This window comes from Macaca fascicularis, chromosome 6 (assembly GCF_037993035.2).
Source record: "Macaca fascicularis isolate 582-1 chromosome 6, T2T-MFA8v1.1".
Classification (NCBI taxonomy): Eukaryota; Metazoa; Chordata; class Mammalia; order Primates; family Cercopithecidae; genus Macaca; species Macaca fascicularis.
In genome coordinates, this window is record NC_088380.1 from 180,842,755 (window position 1) to 180,857,117 (window position 14,363).

Here is a 14,363-nt window from a genome sequence, read left to right on the forward strand (position 1 = left end):
TTTACAGATGTGGTCTTGCTATTTTGCCTAGGAAGGATTGGAACTCCTGGGCTCAATCTGTCCTCCTGCCTCAGCCTCCTGAGTAGCTGGGACTATAGATAGTGCCACCATGCCTGGCTAAGAGTTAATTTTAAGGGGTTAAATCCTTATATTGAAAAGCTTACCTATAATGTACAATGACCTAGTGAAGAAACAAGTCCAACTGTGAAAAGCTGGGAAGAGCAAATAGAAACCATAGAAAGAAGGGCTTGCAATTGTATTTTAGATAAAGAAGAATTCAAATAATGAAATGCTAAATAGGACTAATAGCTGATTTTACACTTATAAAAGTAAAATTCACAAGAAGATGTGACATCATGAAACAGTGTGCCAAATATCACAGCTTTAATGCAAGGAGAAATTTCTTAACAATAATGTAAGATAGAAACACCCCTCTCTCATATCTTGACAAATCAGGCACGTAAAAAATAAATGAGGGCAGAGAAGATTTAAATGGCATAACTAATGGACATGATGTAACAGTTACGTATACACATCTGTATTTATAAATAATATGGCTTCTTTCTTTATGTCCAGATAATTTGAACAGAAGTAGTTCATATGTTAGGCCATTGTGAAAATGTAGTACATTCCCCAAAGCAGAAAAGACCATGGTTTTGGACTACACATAATAAAACCAGAAACTAGTCTCAAAAGATACACATTATAGCAACAATGAAAACCAAGCATTTGGAAATTAAAACAAACCAAAACCATCTTACTGAACAAGTCGTGAGTCAAAAAGAGAAGTAAATCTTCAGTGATACATGAAAAATTATAATGAAAAAACAACAATCATCAGAGATAAAGTAATGGCATTAACTTCTTTCATGATTAAATAGGAAGAAGGCAATTCAATAAATTAGATATTTGTCCCAGGAAGTTCAAAAGACAAGCTTAAGGAAATCAGACAGTATAAAATAATTTTTAAAAAGTATAAATATATTAGAAAATGAAACCAATACCACCAATTAATGTAAGACTGGTTCTTTGAAAAGTTTATGTAAGAATAGAACAATAACAGTAAGTATTTGTTTTGGACACACATGTATTGTTTTAAGCACTTTATATGTATGAACTCATCTCATCCTTATAATGAGCCAGTATGGTAAGTATTAGTAGTATCTTTACTTTTCAGTGGGAAAATTGAGGCCCAGAGAAGTTAAATAACTGACTGAAGATCATAAATCTAGCAAGTGGCAGAGCTGGAATTTGACACTAACAGTCTGGTTCCAAAGACTGTGTCCTTAATTCCCAACTATACTCACAATTATTAAGGAAGATGCTTACAGACTCATGGAAACAATGTCAATTTAAAAATCTAAGTGAAAACAATGTGTATGATACTATAGTAAAAACATGGATGATTTAAAATATTCTTCATAAGTTATTTATAGTGAAAGCCATCTGGCAATATCAGATAATGTTCAGATGAATAATTATTTCTGTGTTTCATCCATGTCAGTGCCAATGCATTGCCTTAAGGATGTATTATTAGGCTAAGGGTAAAGTGGTAAAGTTTTCACTTCTCAGCATGGCCCTGTGATAGACACCCGTGGATTGTAGTTCTCAACACTCCTTTCTGCTTTTTAGAAATGCTTCCTTCCTTCCAATAAATGCTTTTGCCCAATTCAACCATGTAGTTTGCATTGAGGTTGTCATCATATAAGTCTCATTTCCCTTGTCAGATGTGAGTACTGGACTCTACTTGGGCCAATCAGAGCCTCTCCTCGGAAGTTTTGAACTTTGAATTGGAGAGAGCAAATCTCATGTTCTTCTTTGGTGTGGTGCAGAGGCTTATCTTAGTCATACTTCTGCTGAAAACAACTAAAATTATGGTCAAAACAAAAAACAGGTGTTTGAAACAATAAGCTACCACTATACACATATTAGAACGGCTAAAACCTAAAACACGATTCTAATGTGGGGCAAAAGAAACTCTCATTCATTGCTGGTGGGAATACAAAATGGTATGAATACTTTGGAAGACAGTTTGGCAGTCTCTTACAAAACTAAACATACTCTTACCATACAATCCGGCAGTTGTCCTCTCTGGTACTTACCCAAATGAGTTGAAAATTTATTTTCACCTAAAAACCTGCACACAAATATTTAAAGTAGCTTTATTCATAATTCCCCAAATTTGGAGGCAACCAAGATGTCTTCAAGAGGTGAACGGATAAACAAAATGTGTATCCAGACAATGGAACAGTATTCAGTGATGAAAGTAAATGAGTTACCAAGTCATGAAAAGACCTGGAGAGACCGCAAAGGCGTACTACTAAATGAAATAACTGATCTGAAAAGGCAACATACTGTATGATTCCAATTAGCTGACATTCTTGAAAAAGAGACGGACAGGCAGATTAGTACAGTGGAAAACAGATCCAATAGAAAAACCTAGATTAAAGCATGGAGAGGGAAAACAATGGACAATGCAGAAAATGCCGTAAGACACACTGGGACAAGGCCTGATGTATATGTGATTGGCACCCCAGAAAAAGAGGGAAAAGAAAATGAGGCCAATAAACACCTGAGGAAAGAAAGTCAGCTAATTTGTCAAACCTGACAAAAGACATCAAACCACTGATCCAAGAAGTTCTATGAACCCAAATCAAGATGAATTCAGGTAAAACCACACTTTGGTACATAACAAAACTGCTGAAAATGAAAGCCAGAGAAAATAATAAAGGGGCCCAGAATAAAAACAAACATTATCTTCAAAGGAGTAACAATAAGATGGGACAGTTATTTTTTGAGAGAAATAAAAACTGAAATGGCATCTTTAAAGTGTTGAAAAAGAAAATAAACCGTCAACCTAGGATTTTGTACCTAAAATCTAAAATTTTAAAAATCTAAAATTTTTGTACCTAAAATTTTATACCTAAAATTTTAAATGATAAAAAATATCATTTAAAAATGAAGGACAATGCCAGACAAAAAGCGAGAGTTTGTTGTGAATGAAGCCACAATAAAATAAATACTAAGAGCTATTCTTTTTCGTTTGTTTGTTTTTTGAGACAGTCTTGTTCTTTCACCCAGGTTGGAGTGTGCAGTGGTGCGATCTTGGCTCACTGCAACCTCTACCTCTCAGGTTCAAGCGATTCTCCTGCCTCAGCCTCCCAAGTAGCTGGGATTACAGGTGCGCATCACCATACTTGGCTAATTTTTGTACTTTTTGTAGAGATGGGGTTTCACTGTGTTGGCCAGGCTGGTCTCAAACTCCCGGTCTCAAGTGATCTGCCTACCTCGGCCTCCCAAAGTGCTGGGATTATAGGAGTGAGCCACTGTGCCTGGCTAAGAGCTATTCTTTAGGCAGAATAACATAATCCTAGATTGAAGCCTGGTAATGTACAGAGCAATACAGACTAATGCAAAGGATAAACATTTAGGTAAATCTACATTAATATTATTAAAACTTCATTATAATAAGATGTGGTGGGTTTTATTATATATATGTATAATTACAATTTATGACAATAAGAGCACATAGGTAGGAGAGTGTGAATATAGCTAAATTGTTCTAAGGCCTTGCCTTGTCTGAGAAGTAAAAATTAATTTACATTAGAATATAATAAACCAAAGATGTGCATTATAACCTCTAGAGTAATGGTTGAAGTAATAAAAAAGAAGTAAAAGCAAATGTGGTAAAAATGTAACAAAAATATTTAAATAATCCAAAAGAAGGGAAAAAGGAAGAAGGAAAAATACAAAACAAGTAGAAAATAAGATGGTAGATTAAACCCAAATATATTAATAATTATATAATATAAATGGACCACATAATTCAATCAAATGATAAAGGTTTTCGGGCTGGATAAATTCCAATTTTATGCTGCTTGCAAGGAGAAGATCTCACACATAGGGATGCAGAGAGATAAAAGATGAAGTTAAAAGATGAAAAACTGTTTACCATACAAACATTAACCAAAAGAAAGCTAACACAGCTATATTAATACCACATAAAACAGACTTTAAGACAAAAAGCAGTTGTAGAGATAGAGGGACAGTTCATCATGTTAAAAAGGGTTTACCTACCAGAAATAATTCTACATTTGTACCTGCTTAATTATGTAACTTCAAGTATACAAAGTGAAAGCTAACATAAATAAAAGGATAAATTAGTTCACAGTTATAGTGGGAGATTTTAACACATTTACTGTAGTTACTGACAGAATAAATGGACAAAAAATCCATGAGTGAGCAGAACATTTGAGGGGTATGATAAACAAATCTGATCACATTTGCCTTTATTCACCTCTGCATCCCCAAATAAAAGAATGTATATTCTTTTAAAGTCCACATGAAACATTTAGCAAAATTGGTCATATGCTGAACCATAAAGTCAGTCTTAAAAAATTTTAAAGGAATTATACCTTAAGTATAAATACATTCTCTGATCACAGTTCAATAAGTTATTGATTAACAACAAGAGGCATATCTAGAAGAATCCCGAAATGTTTGGAAATTAAACATTATACTTCAGAGAAAAGAATCTCTGTGGCTACTATGAAAGGCAATCCTGAAGGCGATAATATTAGTGTTAATTTCTGTCTTGTGGAAGAAGGTGGTCTGAGAAAATAAAGCCCACACAGAAAAAACTAGGATAGAGAGGGAGACCAATCTAACTTCATGGTTCCCATAGTCAGGCTACTTGAACCAGTACATTTCTGATTCTCTCTAGGGTAGCTCCACAGACTTGTTTCTTGAAACCACAAGAGTTCTGATGAATACAACACACAGCAAAACTTTTCCTGACCTGACCTCTGGTCTCCTGTCTTGATTTTTCCTCTTATACTCCAATCAGACCAAACTACTCAGAATTCCTGGGAACTGTCCAGGTCTTTGCACATGTCTTTACCTTCTTTGCCTTCTGACTCCTATTTGTTCTCAGGTCTCAGCTAAGACTTCCTTATAGGAAACGTTTTCTTGTTGCTAGGCTAGGACTAGGTAAAGCACTCTTCCTCTGCACTCCCACTGCAGCCTGTGCTTCCCTTGATCATAGTGGTCATGGCAGTGTCAAGATTCAGGAAAGTTTGATTTCCAATGTTGTGGCTTCCTAATTGTTTAACGTTGGGAAGTCACTTCTCCAAGGCTTGATTTTCTCATCTGTGAGACAAGGATACTAGCAGTACCTATCTCACAAGGTAATCACGATAATTAAATGGCATTAGACATGACACATGGTTAGACTAGTGCTTGGCACGTAGCAAGTACGCAGTAAATGCTGAGTATTATTATCGTCACTTCAGAGGTTTGTTATGACGATTAAGGCACAATGTTTACGCAGTCTCTTTATTTCTCACCATAAAGCAATTCATCTATTTAGACATACTCTTCTTAGGCAACTTTTAAGTTTTTTCACCATCGCGTAACACTGCTCTATATTTTTCACTTTCAGTCTTGTCTTCAAACATCTTTTTTTTTTTTTTTAAGGAGAATCTGTATCACTGTCTCTGTTCCTGCTTCCTTATGCTCTCCAGTGAGAAGATCCAATGTGTCTCCCACCTTGACCATTTTGCTTTGCTTCTGCAGTTTTCCCCCATTCAGCCTGAGTTCATCTTTGTAGAATCCATCTTCCACATTGTTTCTCCCAACATTGAGGCCTCTGCTCAGGAAAACATTGTACTGAAAAGACTGCACTACTTTTTCCAGGTTTTTATAATCTTTGACCATAGTAGGCTCATCCTCAAGCTCCTCTTCCTGCTCACTCATCTCCTTAACAATCACCTTCTTCATCAGTGTCCTCTTCATCTTCCACTTTTTACAGAGACTTTTCAGTGGATTTTTTTTAGAGCTTATATTACTTTTGAGTCCTATAGAAAATGGAAAAATATGTTCTGGAGATATTATAAGTCCTGGGAGTCTCAGTGAGAAAATATTATGGAAAAGGGTTTTATAATTTGATGCATTTAACTTAGTACTAGAAAAAATATAAGTATTGAGTCCAGGAGTACAGAGTTTGTGTGAATGTGTCCCTTGGAGCACACCCAAGAGTCCAAGCCAGGCATCTGGCTTTCTTAAGACACTGGCAAGCAGTCTGACACTAGACATAGCCATGGCACAACCTGTAGATTAGGGCCTCTTGTCCCCTGTGGCTGTGCTGACTGCAGGCCACCCTCTACCTGTTTACAAACTATCACAATGCCTGGCGCATAGGAAGGCCTATGTAATTATCAATCTGTTAGTGTGTCTGTCTTTTAGTGGACTGTGAGTTCTTCAAGACCTGGAACCGTATTGGAGGTGGATTTAAAATCCCATGTCAACACCATCATCCATGCTTTTCCTACTCTACATTATTGCCTCCTTTGAAGAAGTTGGGAAGCAGATGAGTTTTACTTTCAAAGTATTCCTTCCTTTCTTTTCTTTTAAGTTTAAAATATTTTAAAATTATTATTTTTGTTGGATTTTTGGGAACAGGTTGTGTTTGGTTACATGGATAAGTTCTTTAGTGGTAATTTCTGAGATTTAGAAATCACCCAAGCAAGGAGTTAATTATGGCAAAGTTAAATTAATGTTTTTTTTAAAATTTTACTTTAAGTTCCAGGATACATGTGCAAAACGTGCAGGTTTGTTACATAGGTAAACATATGCCATGGTAGTTTGCTGCACCTATCAGCTCATCACCTAGCTATTAAGCCCTGCATGCATTAAGTATTTATCTTGTTGTTCTCCCTCCCACTGTCCCCCCAACAGGCCCTGGTGTGTGTTGTTCCCCTCCTTGTGTCCATGTGTTCTCATTGTTCAGCTCCCACTTGTGAGTGAGAATATGCATTGTTTGGTTTTCCGTTCCTGTTTTAGTTTGCTGAGGATGATGGCCTCTAGCTTCATCCACATCCCTGCAAAGGACATAATTTCATTCCTTTTTATAGCTGCATAGTATTCCATGGTGTATATGCACCACATTTTCTTAATCCAGTCTATCATTGGTGGGCATTTGGGTTGATTTCATGTCTTTGCTATTGTGAATAGTGCTGCAATAAACATATGTGTGCATGTATCTTTATAATAGAATGATTTATATTCCTTTGGGTATATATCCAGTAATGGATTGCTGGGTCAAATGGTATTTCTGGTTCTAAATTCTTGAGGAATCACCACACCGTCTTCCACAATGGTTGAACTAATTTACATTCCCACCAACAGTACAAAAGCATTCCATTTCTCCACAGCCTTGCCAGCATCTGTTGTTTCTTGACTTTTTAATAATTGCCATTCTGACTGGCATGAGATGGTATCTTGTTGTGGTTTTCATTTGCATTTCTGTAATGATCAATGATGTTGAGCTTTTTTTCATGTTTGTTGGTGGCATAAATGTCTTCTTTTGAGAAATGTCTATTCATGTCCTTTGCCTACTTTTTGATGGGGTTGTTTTTTTCTTGTAAATTTGTTTAAGTTCCTTGTAAATTCTGGATATTAGACCTTTGTCAGATAGGTAGATTACAAAAATTTTCTCCCATTCTGTAAGTTGTCTCTTCACTCTGATGATAGTTTCTTTTGCTATGCAGAAGTTCTTTAGTTAGATTCCATTTGTCAGTTTTTGCTTTTGTTGCAATCGCTTTTGGTGATTTCATCATAAAATCTTTGCCCATCCCTATGTCCTGAATGGTATTGCCTAGATTTTCTGCTAGGATTTTTATGGTTTTGGGTTTTACATTTAAGTCTTTAATCCATCTTGAGTTAATTTTCATATAAGGTGTAAGGAAGGGGTCCAGTTTTAGTTTTCTGCATATGGCCAGCCAGTTTCCCAGCAGCATTTATTAAAATAGAGAATCCGTTCTCCATTGCTTGTTTTTGTCAAGTTTGTCGAAGATCAGATGGTTGTAGATGTGTAGTCTTATTTCTGAGATCTCCATTCTGTGCTATTGGTCCATATGTCTGTGTTGGTACCAGTACCATGGTGTTTTGGTTACTGTAGCCTTGTAGTATAGTTTTAAGTCAGGTATCATGATGTCTCCAGCTTTGTTCTTTTTGGCTAGGATTGTCTTTCTATATGGGTTCTTTTCTTGTTCCACATAAACTTTAAAGTAGTTTTTTCTAATTCTGTGAAGTATGTCAATGGTAGTTTGATGGGAATAGCATTGAATCTATAAATTACTTTGGGCAGTATGACCATTTTCATGATAATGATTCTTCCTAGCCAAGAGGATGCAATGTTTTTCCATTTGTTTGTGTCTTCTCTTATTTTCTTTAGCAGTGGTTTGTAGTTCTCCTTGAAGAGGTCTTTCACATCCCTTGTTAGCTGTATTCCTAGGTATTTTATTCTCTTTGTAGCAATTGTGAGTAGACATTTATTCATGATTTCACTCTCTGCTTGTCTGTTGTTGGTGTGTAGGAATGCTTGTGATTTTTGCACATTGGTTTTTGTATCCTGAGACTTTGCTGAAGTTGCTTATCAGCTTAAGGAGCTTTTGGGCTGAGACGAGAGGTTCTCTAGATACAGGATCATGTCTTCTGCAAACAGAGACAATGTGACTTCCTCTCTTCCTATTTGAATACGCTTTTTTTCTTTCACTGGCCTGATTACCCTGGCCAGAACTTCCAATACTATGTTGAATAAGAGTGGTGAGAGAGGGTATCCTTTTCTTGTGCTGGTTTTCAAAGGGAATGCTTCCAGCCTTTGCCCATTCAGTATGATGTTGGCTATGGGTTTGTCATACTTACTCTTACTATTTTGAGATATGTTCCACCAATACCTAGTTTATTGAGGGTTTTTAACATGAAGGAATATTGAACTTTATTGTAGGCTTTTTCTGAATATAATGAGATAATCATTTTTTTTTTTGTCATTAGTTCTGTTTATGTGATGAATTACGTTTCTTGATTTGTGTGTGTTGAACCAGCCTTGCATCCCAGGGAGGATGCCAGCTTAATCATGGTGGATAAGCTTTTTGATGTGCTGCTGGATTCAGTTTGCTAGTATTTTATCTAGGATTTCTCGTTGATGGTCATCAGAGATATTGGCCTAAAGTTTCTATTTTTTGTTATATCTCTGCCAGATTTTGGTATCAGGATGATTCTGGCCTCATAAAATGAGTTAGGGAGAAGTCTCTCCTTTTTGATTTTTTGAAATAGTTTCAGAAGGAATGGTACCGGCTCCTCTTTGTACCTCTGGTAGAATTTGGCTGTGAATCTGTCTGGTCCTAGGCTTTTTTTGGTTGATAGGCTATTTATTACTGCCTCAATTTCAGAACTTGTTATTGGTCTATTCAAGAATTCAACTTCTTCCTGGTTTAGTCTTGGGAGGGTGTATGTGTCCAGGAGTGTATCCGTTCCTTCTAGATGTTCTAGTTTATTTGCATAGAGGTATGCTATTGTATTCTCTGATGGTTTTTTGTATATCTGTGGGGTCAGTGGTGATATCCCCTTTATCATTTTTTGTTGTGTCTATTTGATTCTTTCTTATTAGTCTAGCTAGCGGTCTATTTTATTATTGTTTTCAAAACACAAGCTCCTAGATTCATTGATTTTTTGGAAGGATTTTTTTTGTGTGTGTCTATCTCAGTTCTGCTCAGATCATAGTTATTTCTTGTCTCCTGCTAGCTTTTGGATTTGTTTGCTCTTGCTTCTCTAGTTCTTTGAGTTGTGCTGTTAGGGTATCAATTTGGGATCTTCGTAACTTTCTGATGTGGGCATTTAGTGCTATAAATATCCCTCTTAACATTGCTTTAGCTGCATCCCAGAGATTTCGGTATGTTGTCTCTTTGTTCTCATTGATTTCAAAGCACTTCCTGATTTCTGCTTTAATTTCATTATTTACCCAGGAGTCATTCAGGAGCAGGTTGTTCAATATCCATATAGTTGTGTGGTTTTGAGTGAGTTTCTTAATCTGGAGTTCTAATTTGATTGCACTGTGGTCTGAGTGACTGCTTGTTGTGATTTCAGTTCTTTTACATTTGCTGAGGAGTGTTTTACTTCCAATTATGTGATCAATTATAGAGTAAGTGCCATGTGGCACTGAGAAGAATGTATACTCTGTTGTTTTGGGATGTAGTGTTCTGTAGATATCTTTTAGGTTTACTTGTCAAGAGCTGAGTTCAAGTCCTGAATATCCTTGTTAATTTTTTGTCTTGATGATCTAATAGTGACAGTGGGGTATTAAAGTCTCCCACTATTACCATGTGGGAGTCTAAGTCTCTGTAGATTTCTAAGAACTTGTTTTATGAATCTGGGTTCTCCTGCATTGGGTGCATATGTATTTAGGATAGTTAGCTCTTCTTGTTGAATTGATTTCTTTACCATTATGTAATGCCCTTCTTTGTCTTTTTTGATCTTTGTTGGTTTAAAGTCTGTTTTGTCAGAAACTAGGATTGCAACTTCTGCATTTTCCTGCTTTTCATTTGCTTGGTAAATTTCTCTCCATCCCTTTATTTTGAGCCTATGTATGTCTTTGAACATGAGATGGGTCTCTTGAATATAGCACACTGATGGGTCTTGACTCTTTATTCAGTTTGCCAGTCTGTCTTTTAATTGGGGCATTTATCCCATTTTTACTGAAGGTTAGTTAATGTTATGTGTGAATGTGATCCTATCATCATGATACTAGTAGTTATTTTGCACACTAGTTGATGCAGTTTCTTCACTGTGCCATTGGTCTTTGTATTTCAGTGTGTTTTTGCAGTGGCAGGTACCAGTTTTTCCTCTCCATATTTAGTGCTTCCTTCAGGAGGTCTTGCAAAACAGGCCTAGTGGTGACAAATTCACTCAGCATTTGCTTGTCTAAAAAGTATTTTATTTCTCCTTTGCTTATGAAGCTTAGTTTGGCTGGATATGAAATTCAGGGTTGAAATTTTTTTTCTTTAAGAATGTTGAATATCAGCCCTCACTCTCTTCTGGCTTGCAGGGTTTCTTCTGAGAGGTCCGCTGTTGTTAGTCTGATGGGCTTCCCTTTGTAGGTGACCTGGCCTTTCTCTTTTGCTGCCCTTAACATTTTTTCCTGCATTTCAACCTTGGAGAATCTGATAATTATGTATCTTGGGGTTGATCTTCTCATGGAGTATCCTACTGGGGTTCTCTGTATTTCCTGAATTTGAGTGTTCGCTTGTCTTGCTAGGTTGGGAAGGTTTTCCTGGATGATATCATGAAGTGTGTTTTCCAACTTGGTCCCATTCTCCCCGTCTCTTTCAGGTACTCCAATCAGTCATAGGTTTGGTCTTTTTACATAGTCCCATAGTTGTCAGAGGTTTTGTTCATTCCTTTTCATTCTTTTTTCTCTAATCTTGTCTGCCTGCCTTAATTCAGTAAAATAGTCTTCAATATCTGACATTCTTTCTTCCACTTGATTGATTCAGCTTTTGATACTTGTGTTTGCATCACAAAGTTCTCGTGCTGTGTTTTTCAGCTCCATCAGGTCATTTATGTTCCTCTCTGAACTGGCTATTCTAGTTGGCAGTTCCTGTAACCTTTTATCATGGGTTTTTACCTTCTTTGCATTCGGTTAAAACATGTTCCTTTACCTCAGCGAAGTTTGTTATTACCCACCTTCTGAAGTCTACTTCTGTCAATTCATCTATCTCATCCTCCATCCAGTTCTGTGCCCTTGCTGGAGAGATGTTGCAATCATTTGGAGGAGAATGATCTGGCCTTTTGAATTTTCATTGTTTTATCGTTAGTTCTTTCTCGTCTTCACGAGTTTGTCTAGTTTTGATCTTTGAGGCTGCTGACCTTTGGATGAGATTTTTGTGGGGATGATTTTTGTTGATGCTGTTGTTGTTGCTTTCTGCTTGTTCGTTTTTCTTTCAGTAGTCAGGTCCCTCTTCTGTAGGGCTGCTGCATTTTGCCGGGAGTTCATTTCAGGCCCTGTTCATCTGGGTATCTCCCACACCTGGAGATGTCACCCAAGGAGGCTGGAGAACAGCAAAGATGGGTGCTTGCCTTTTCTCTGGGATCTCTGATCTTGAGAGGCACCAACCTGATGCCAGTAGGAATGCTCCTCTATAGGGTGTCTGGCAACCCCTCTTATGGGGTCTCACCCAGCTGGGGGGCATGGGAACCAGGACCCATTTAACAAAGCACTTTGGCTGTCCCTTGGTGGAGAGATAGTGCTGCATTAGGGGAGAAACTCACTTATCTGAGCTGCCTGGATTCCTCAGAACTAGCAGAAGGAAAGATTAAGTCTGCTGGTCCATGGAGACCATGGCCGCCTCTCCTTCTAGAGGCTCAGGCCCAGGGAGATCAGAGCTCTGTCCCTAAGACCCTGGCTAGAGTTGCTGGAGTTCCTGGAGTTCCTGCAGGGAGGCCCTGCCCAGTGAGGAGGAATGTGTCAGGGTCCAGCCTGAGGAGGCAGTCTGGTCATGGTCTGCAACAGCCAGTGTGCTGTGCTGTGGGGAATACCTCTTGGGACCAAGCCATCCAGTCTCCTCACCTCCAGCAGGGAAAATTCGCTGGAGCTATAGTGATGGCTACCGCCCTTCTCCCCAACCCTGGGAGTTCAGTGTCTTAGGCAGCTAGCTGCTGCAGCGATGGCTGCCAACCCTCCCCCAGGGAACTTGGTAGTCTTAGGTAGATTCCAGCTGAGTGGCTGTTGAGAACCTGTGCGGCTCTGTGATTGGGACCCAAGGCCCTGGTGGCATGGGCTCTCAAGTGGGATCTTCTGATTTGGGGTTGCACAGATCTGTGGAAAAAGCACAGTTTCCCAGGCTGGGTAGCATGCTCACTCACCACCTCCCTTGGCTGGGGGTGAGGACTCCCCTTGCCCTGTGTGGCTCTCAGGTGGGCCAACACACCACCTTGCTTTTCATTTTTCTCTGTGGGTCATGCCAACCACTTAGTCAGTCCTGATGATAGAATATGGATACCTCGCTTGCCAGTGCAGGATTCTCATGCTGTTTTGGTTCTTCTCAGTGGGAGCCTCTGACCACTGCTAGTCAGCCATCTTGGCCCTGCCCACCCTTCGTTGTTTTTTTTTAAATTTGTTTCTTCCGTTTAATCATGCTGCATTTCCTTCCCTGTGCAAATGAGCTCTTGGGAAGGAATCTAATAGATTCATTCACACAAAGGCTGATTAAATTAATTATGTGATCTCCAGGACTGTAATGCTAATGATTTTGAACATCCTTTAATGTGCTTATTTGCTATCTATTCATACTCTTTGATGAAGTATCCATCCAAGATTTTTGCCCACTTTTTAATAGCTTGTTTTTTTATTGTCAAATTATGAGGGTTCTTTACATATTCTGAATATAGTCTGTTGTCAGGTACATTTGCAAATATTTTCTCCAAGTCTTTAGCTTGTCTTATTATTTTTTCTTGACAGTGTCTTTGGCAAAACAAAAATCTTAAAGTTTGATGAACCCCAATTTAACAATCTTCTCTTTTATAGATTTTGCATTTGGTGTCAAGTGTATGAACTATTTGCCTAACCCTAGGACATGAAATATTTTTTCCTATGATTTATTCCAAACATTTTAGTTTCATATTTCACTTTTAGATGTGTAGTCTATATTTATATAAGATATGAGGTTTAGGTTAAAGCTCATTATTCAACATCATTTTAAAAAGACCATCTTTTCTCCACTGAATTGCATTTGTGCTATTGTCAAAAATCCATTGGCCATTATTTGTGTGGGTCTATTTTTGTGCTCTCTCACCTCTCCCGTTAATTTATATGTCTATCCCATTGCCATTACAGTGCTGTATAAAATACTATAGCTTTATAGTAAGTCTTAAAATTGAATAGTGTGATTCTTTCAATTTTATTTTCTTTTTAAAAATAATTGTTTTGGTTATTATAGTTATTTTGCCTCTCTCTATATATTTTGGAATAACCTTATCTACAAAAATTTCTGCCAGAGGTTAGAATTGAAAATTGACCCGTTTTATGAAAATTGACCTATTTTAATGAAAATTGACCATAAAAATAGGCCAATTTTTATGGATTTGACATCATTACTATGTTGAATGTCCAATTAGTGAACTTGTTATTCTTCAGTTACTTAGGCCTTTAGGATATTTCATAAGCATTTTGTAATTTTCACTATACAGATCCTATATGTATTTTGCTAGATTTATAGCAAGGTTTTTTATTTTGGGGAACTATTGTAAATGGTATTGTAAAAAACATTTTGATTTCTAATTATTCATTTCTGGTAAATAGAAATATGATTGGTTAAATTGTGCATATTCATATATTCATGAATGTTAAACCCACATATTAAATTGGTTCAAGATATTTAAAAAATACTTTTTTTTAATGCAAGCAATTATGTTCTCTACAAATAAAGACAGTTTTATTTCTTCCTCTCCAATCTGTATGCCTCTTATTAATTTTTCCTGCTTCATTGCACTGGCTAGTACAGTTCTAAATAAGAGTGGTGAGAGTGTTC

General features: G+C 37.3%; 1 pseudogene; it reads right to left on the reverse strand.

Moving 5' to 3' along the window:
• Positions 1-5,360: 5,360 nt before the first annotated feature.
• On the reverse strand, positions 5,361-6,099 carry LOC102126414 (mitochondrial transcription rescue factor 1 pseudogene; annotated as a pseudogene).
• Positions 6,100-14,363: the final 8,264 nt, after the last annotated feature.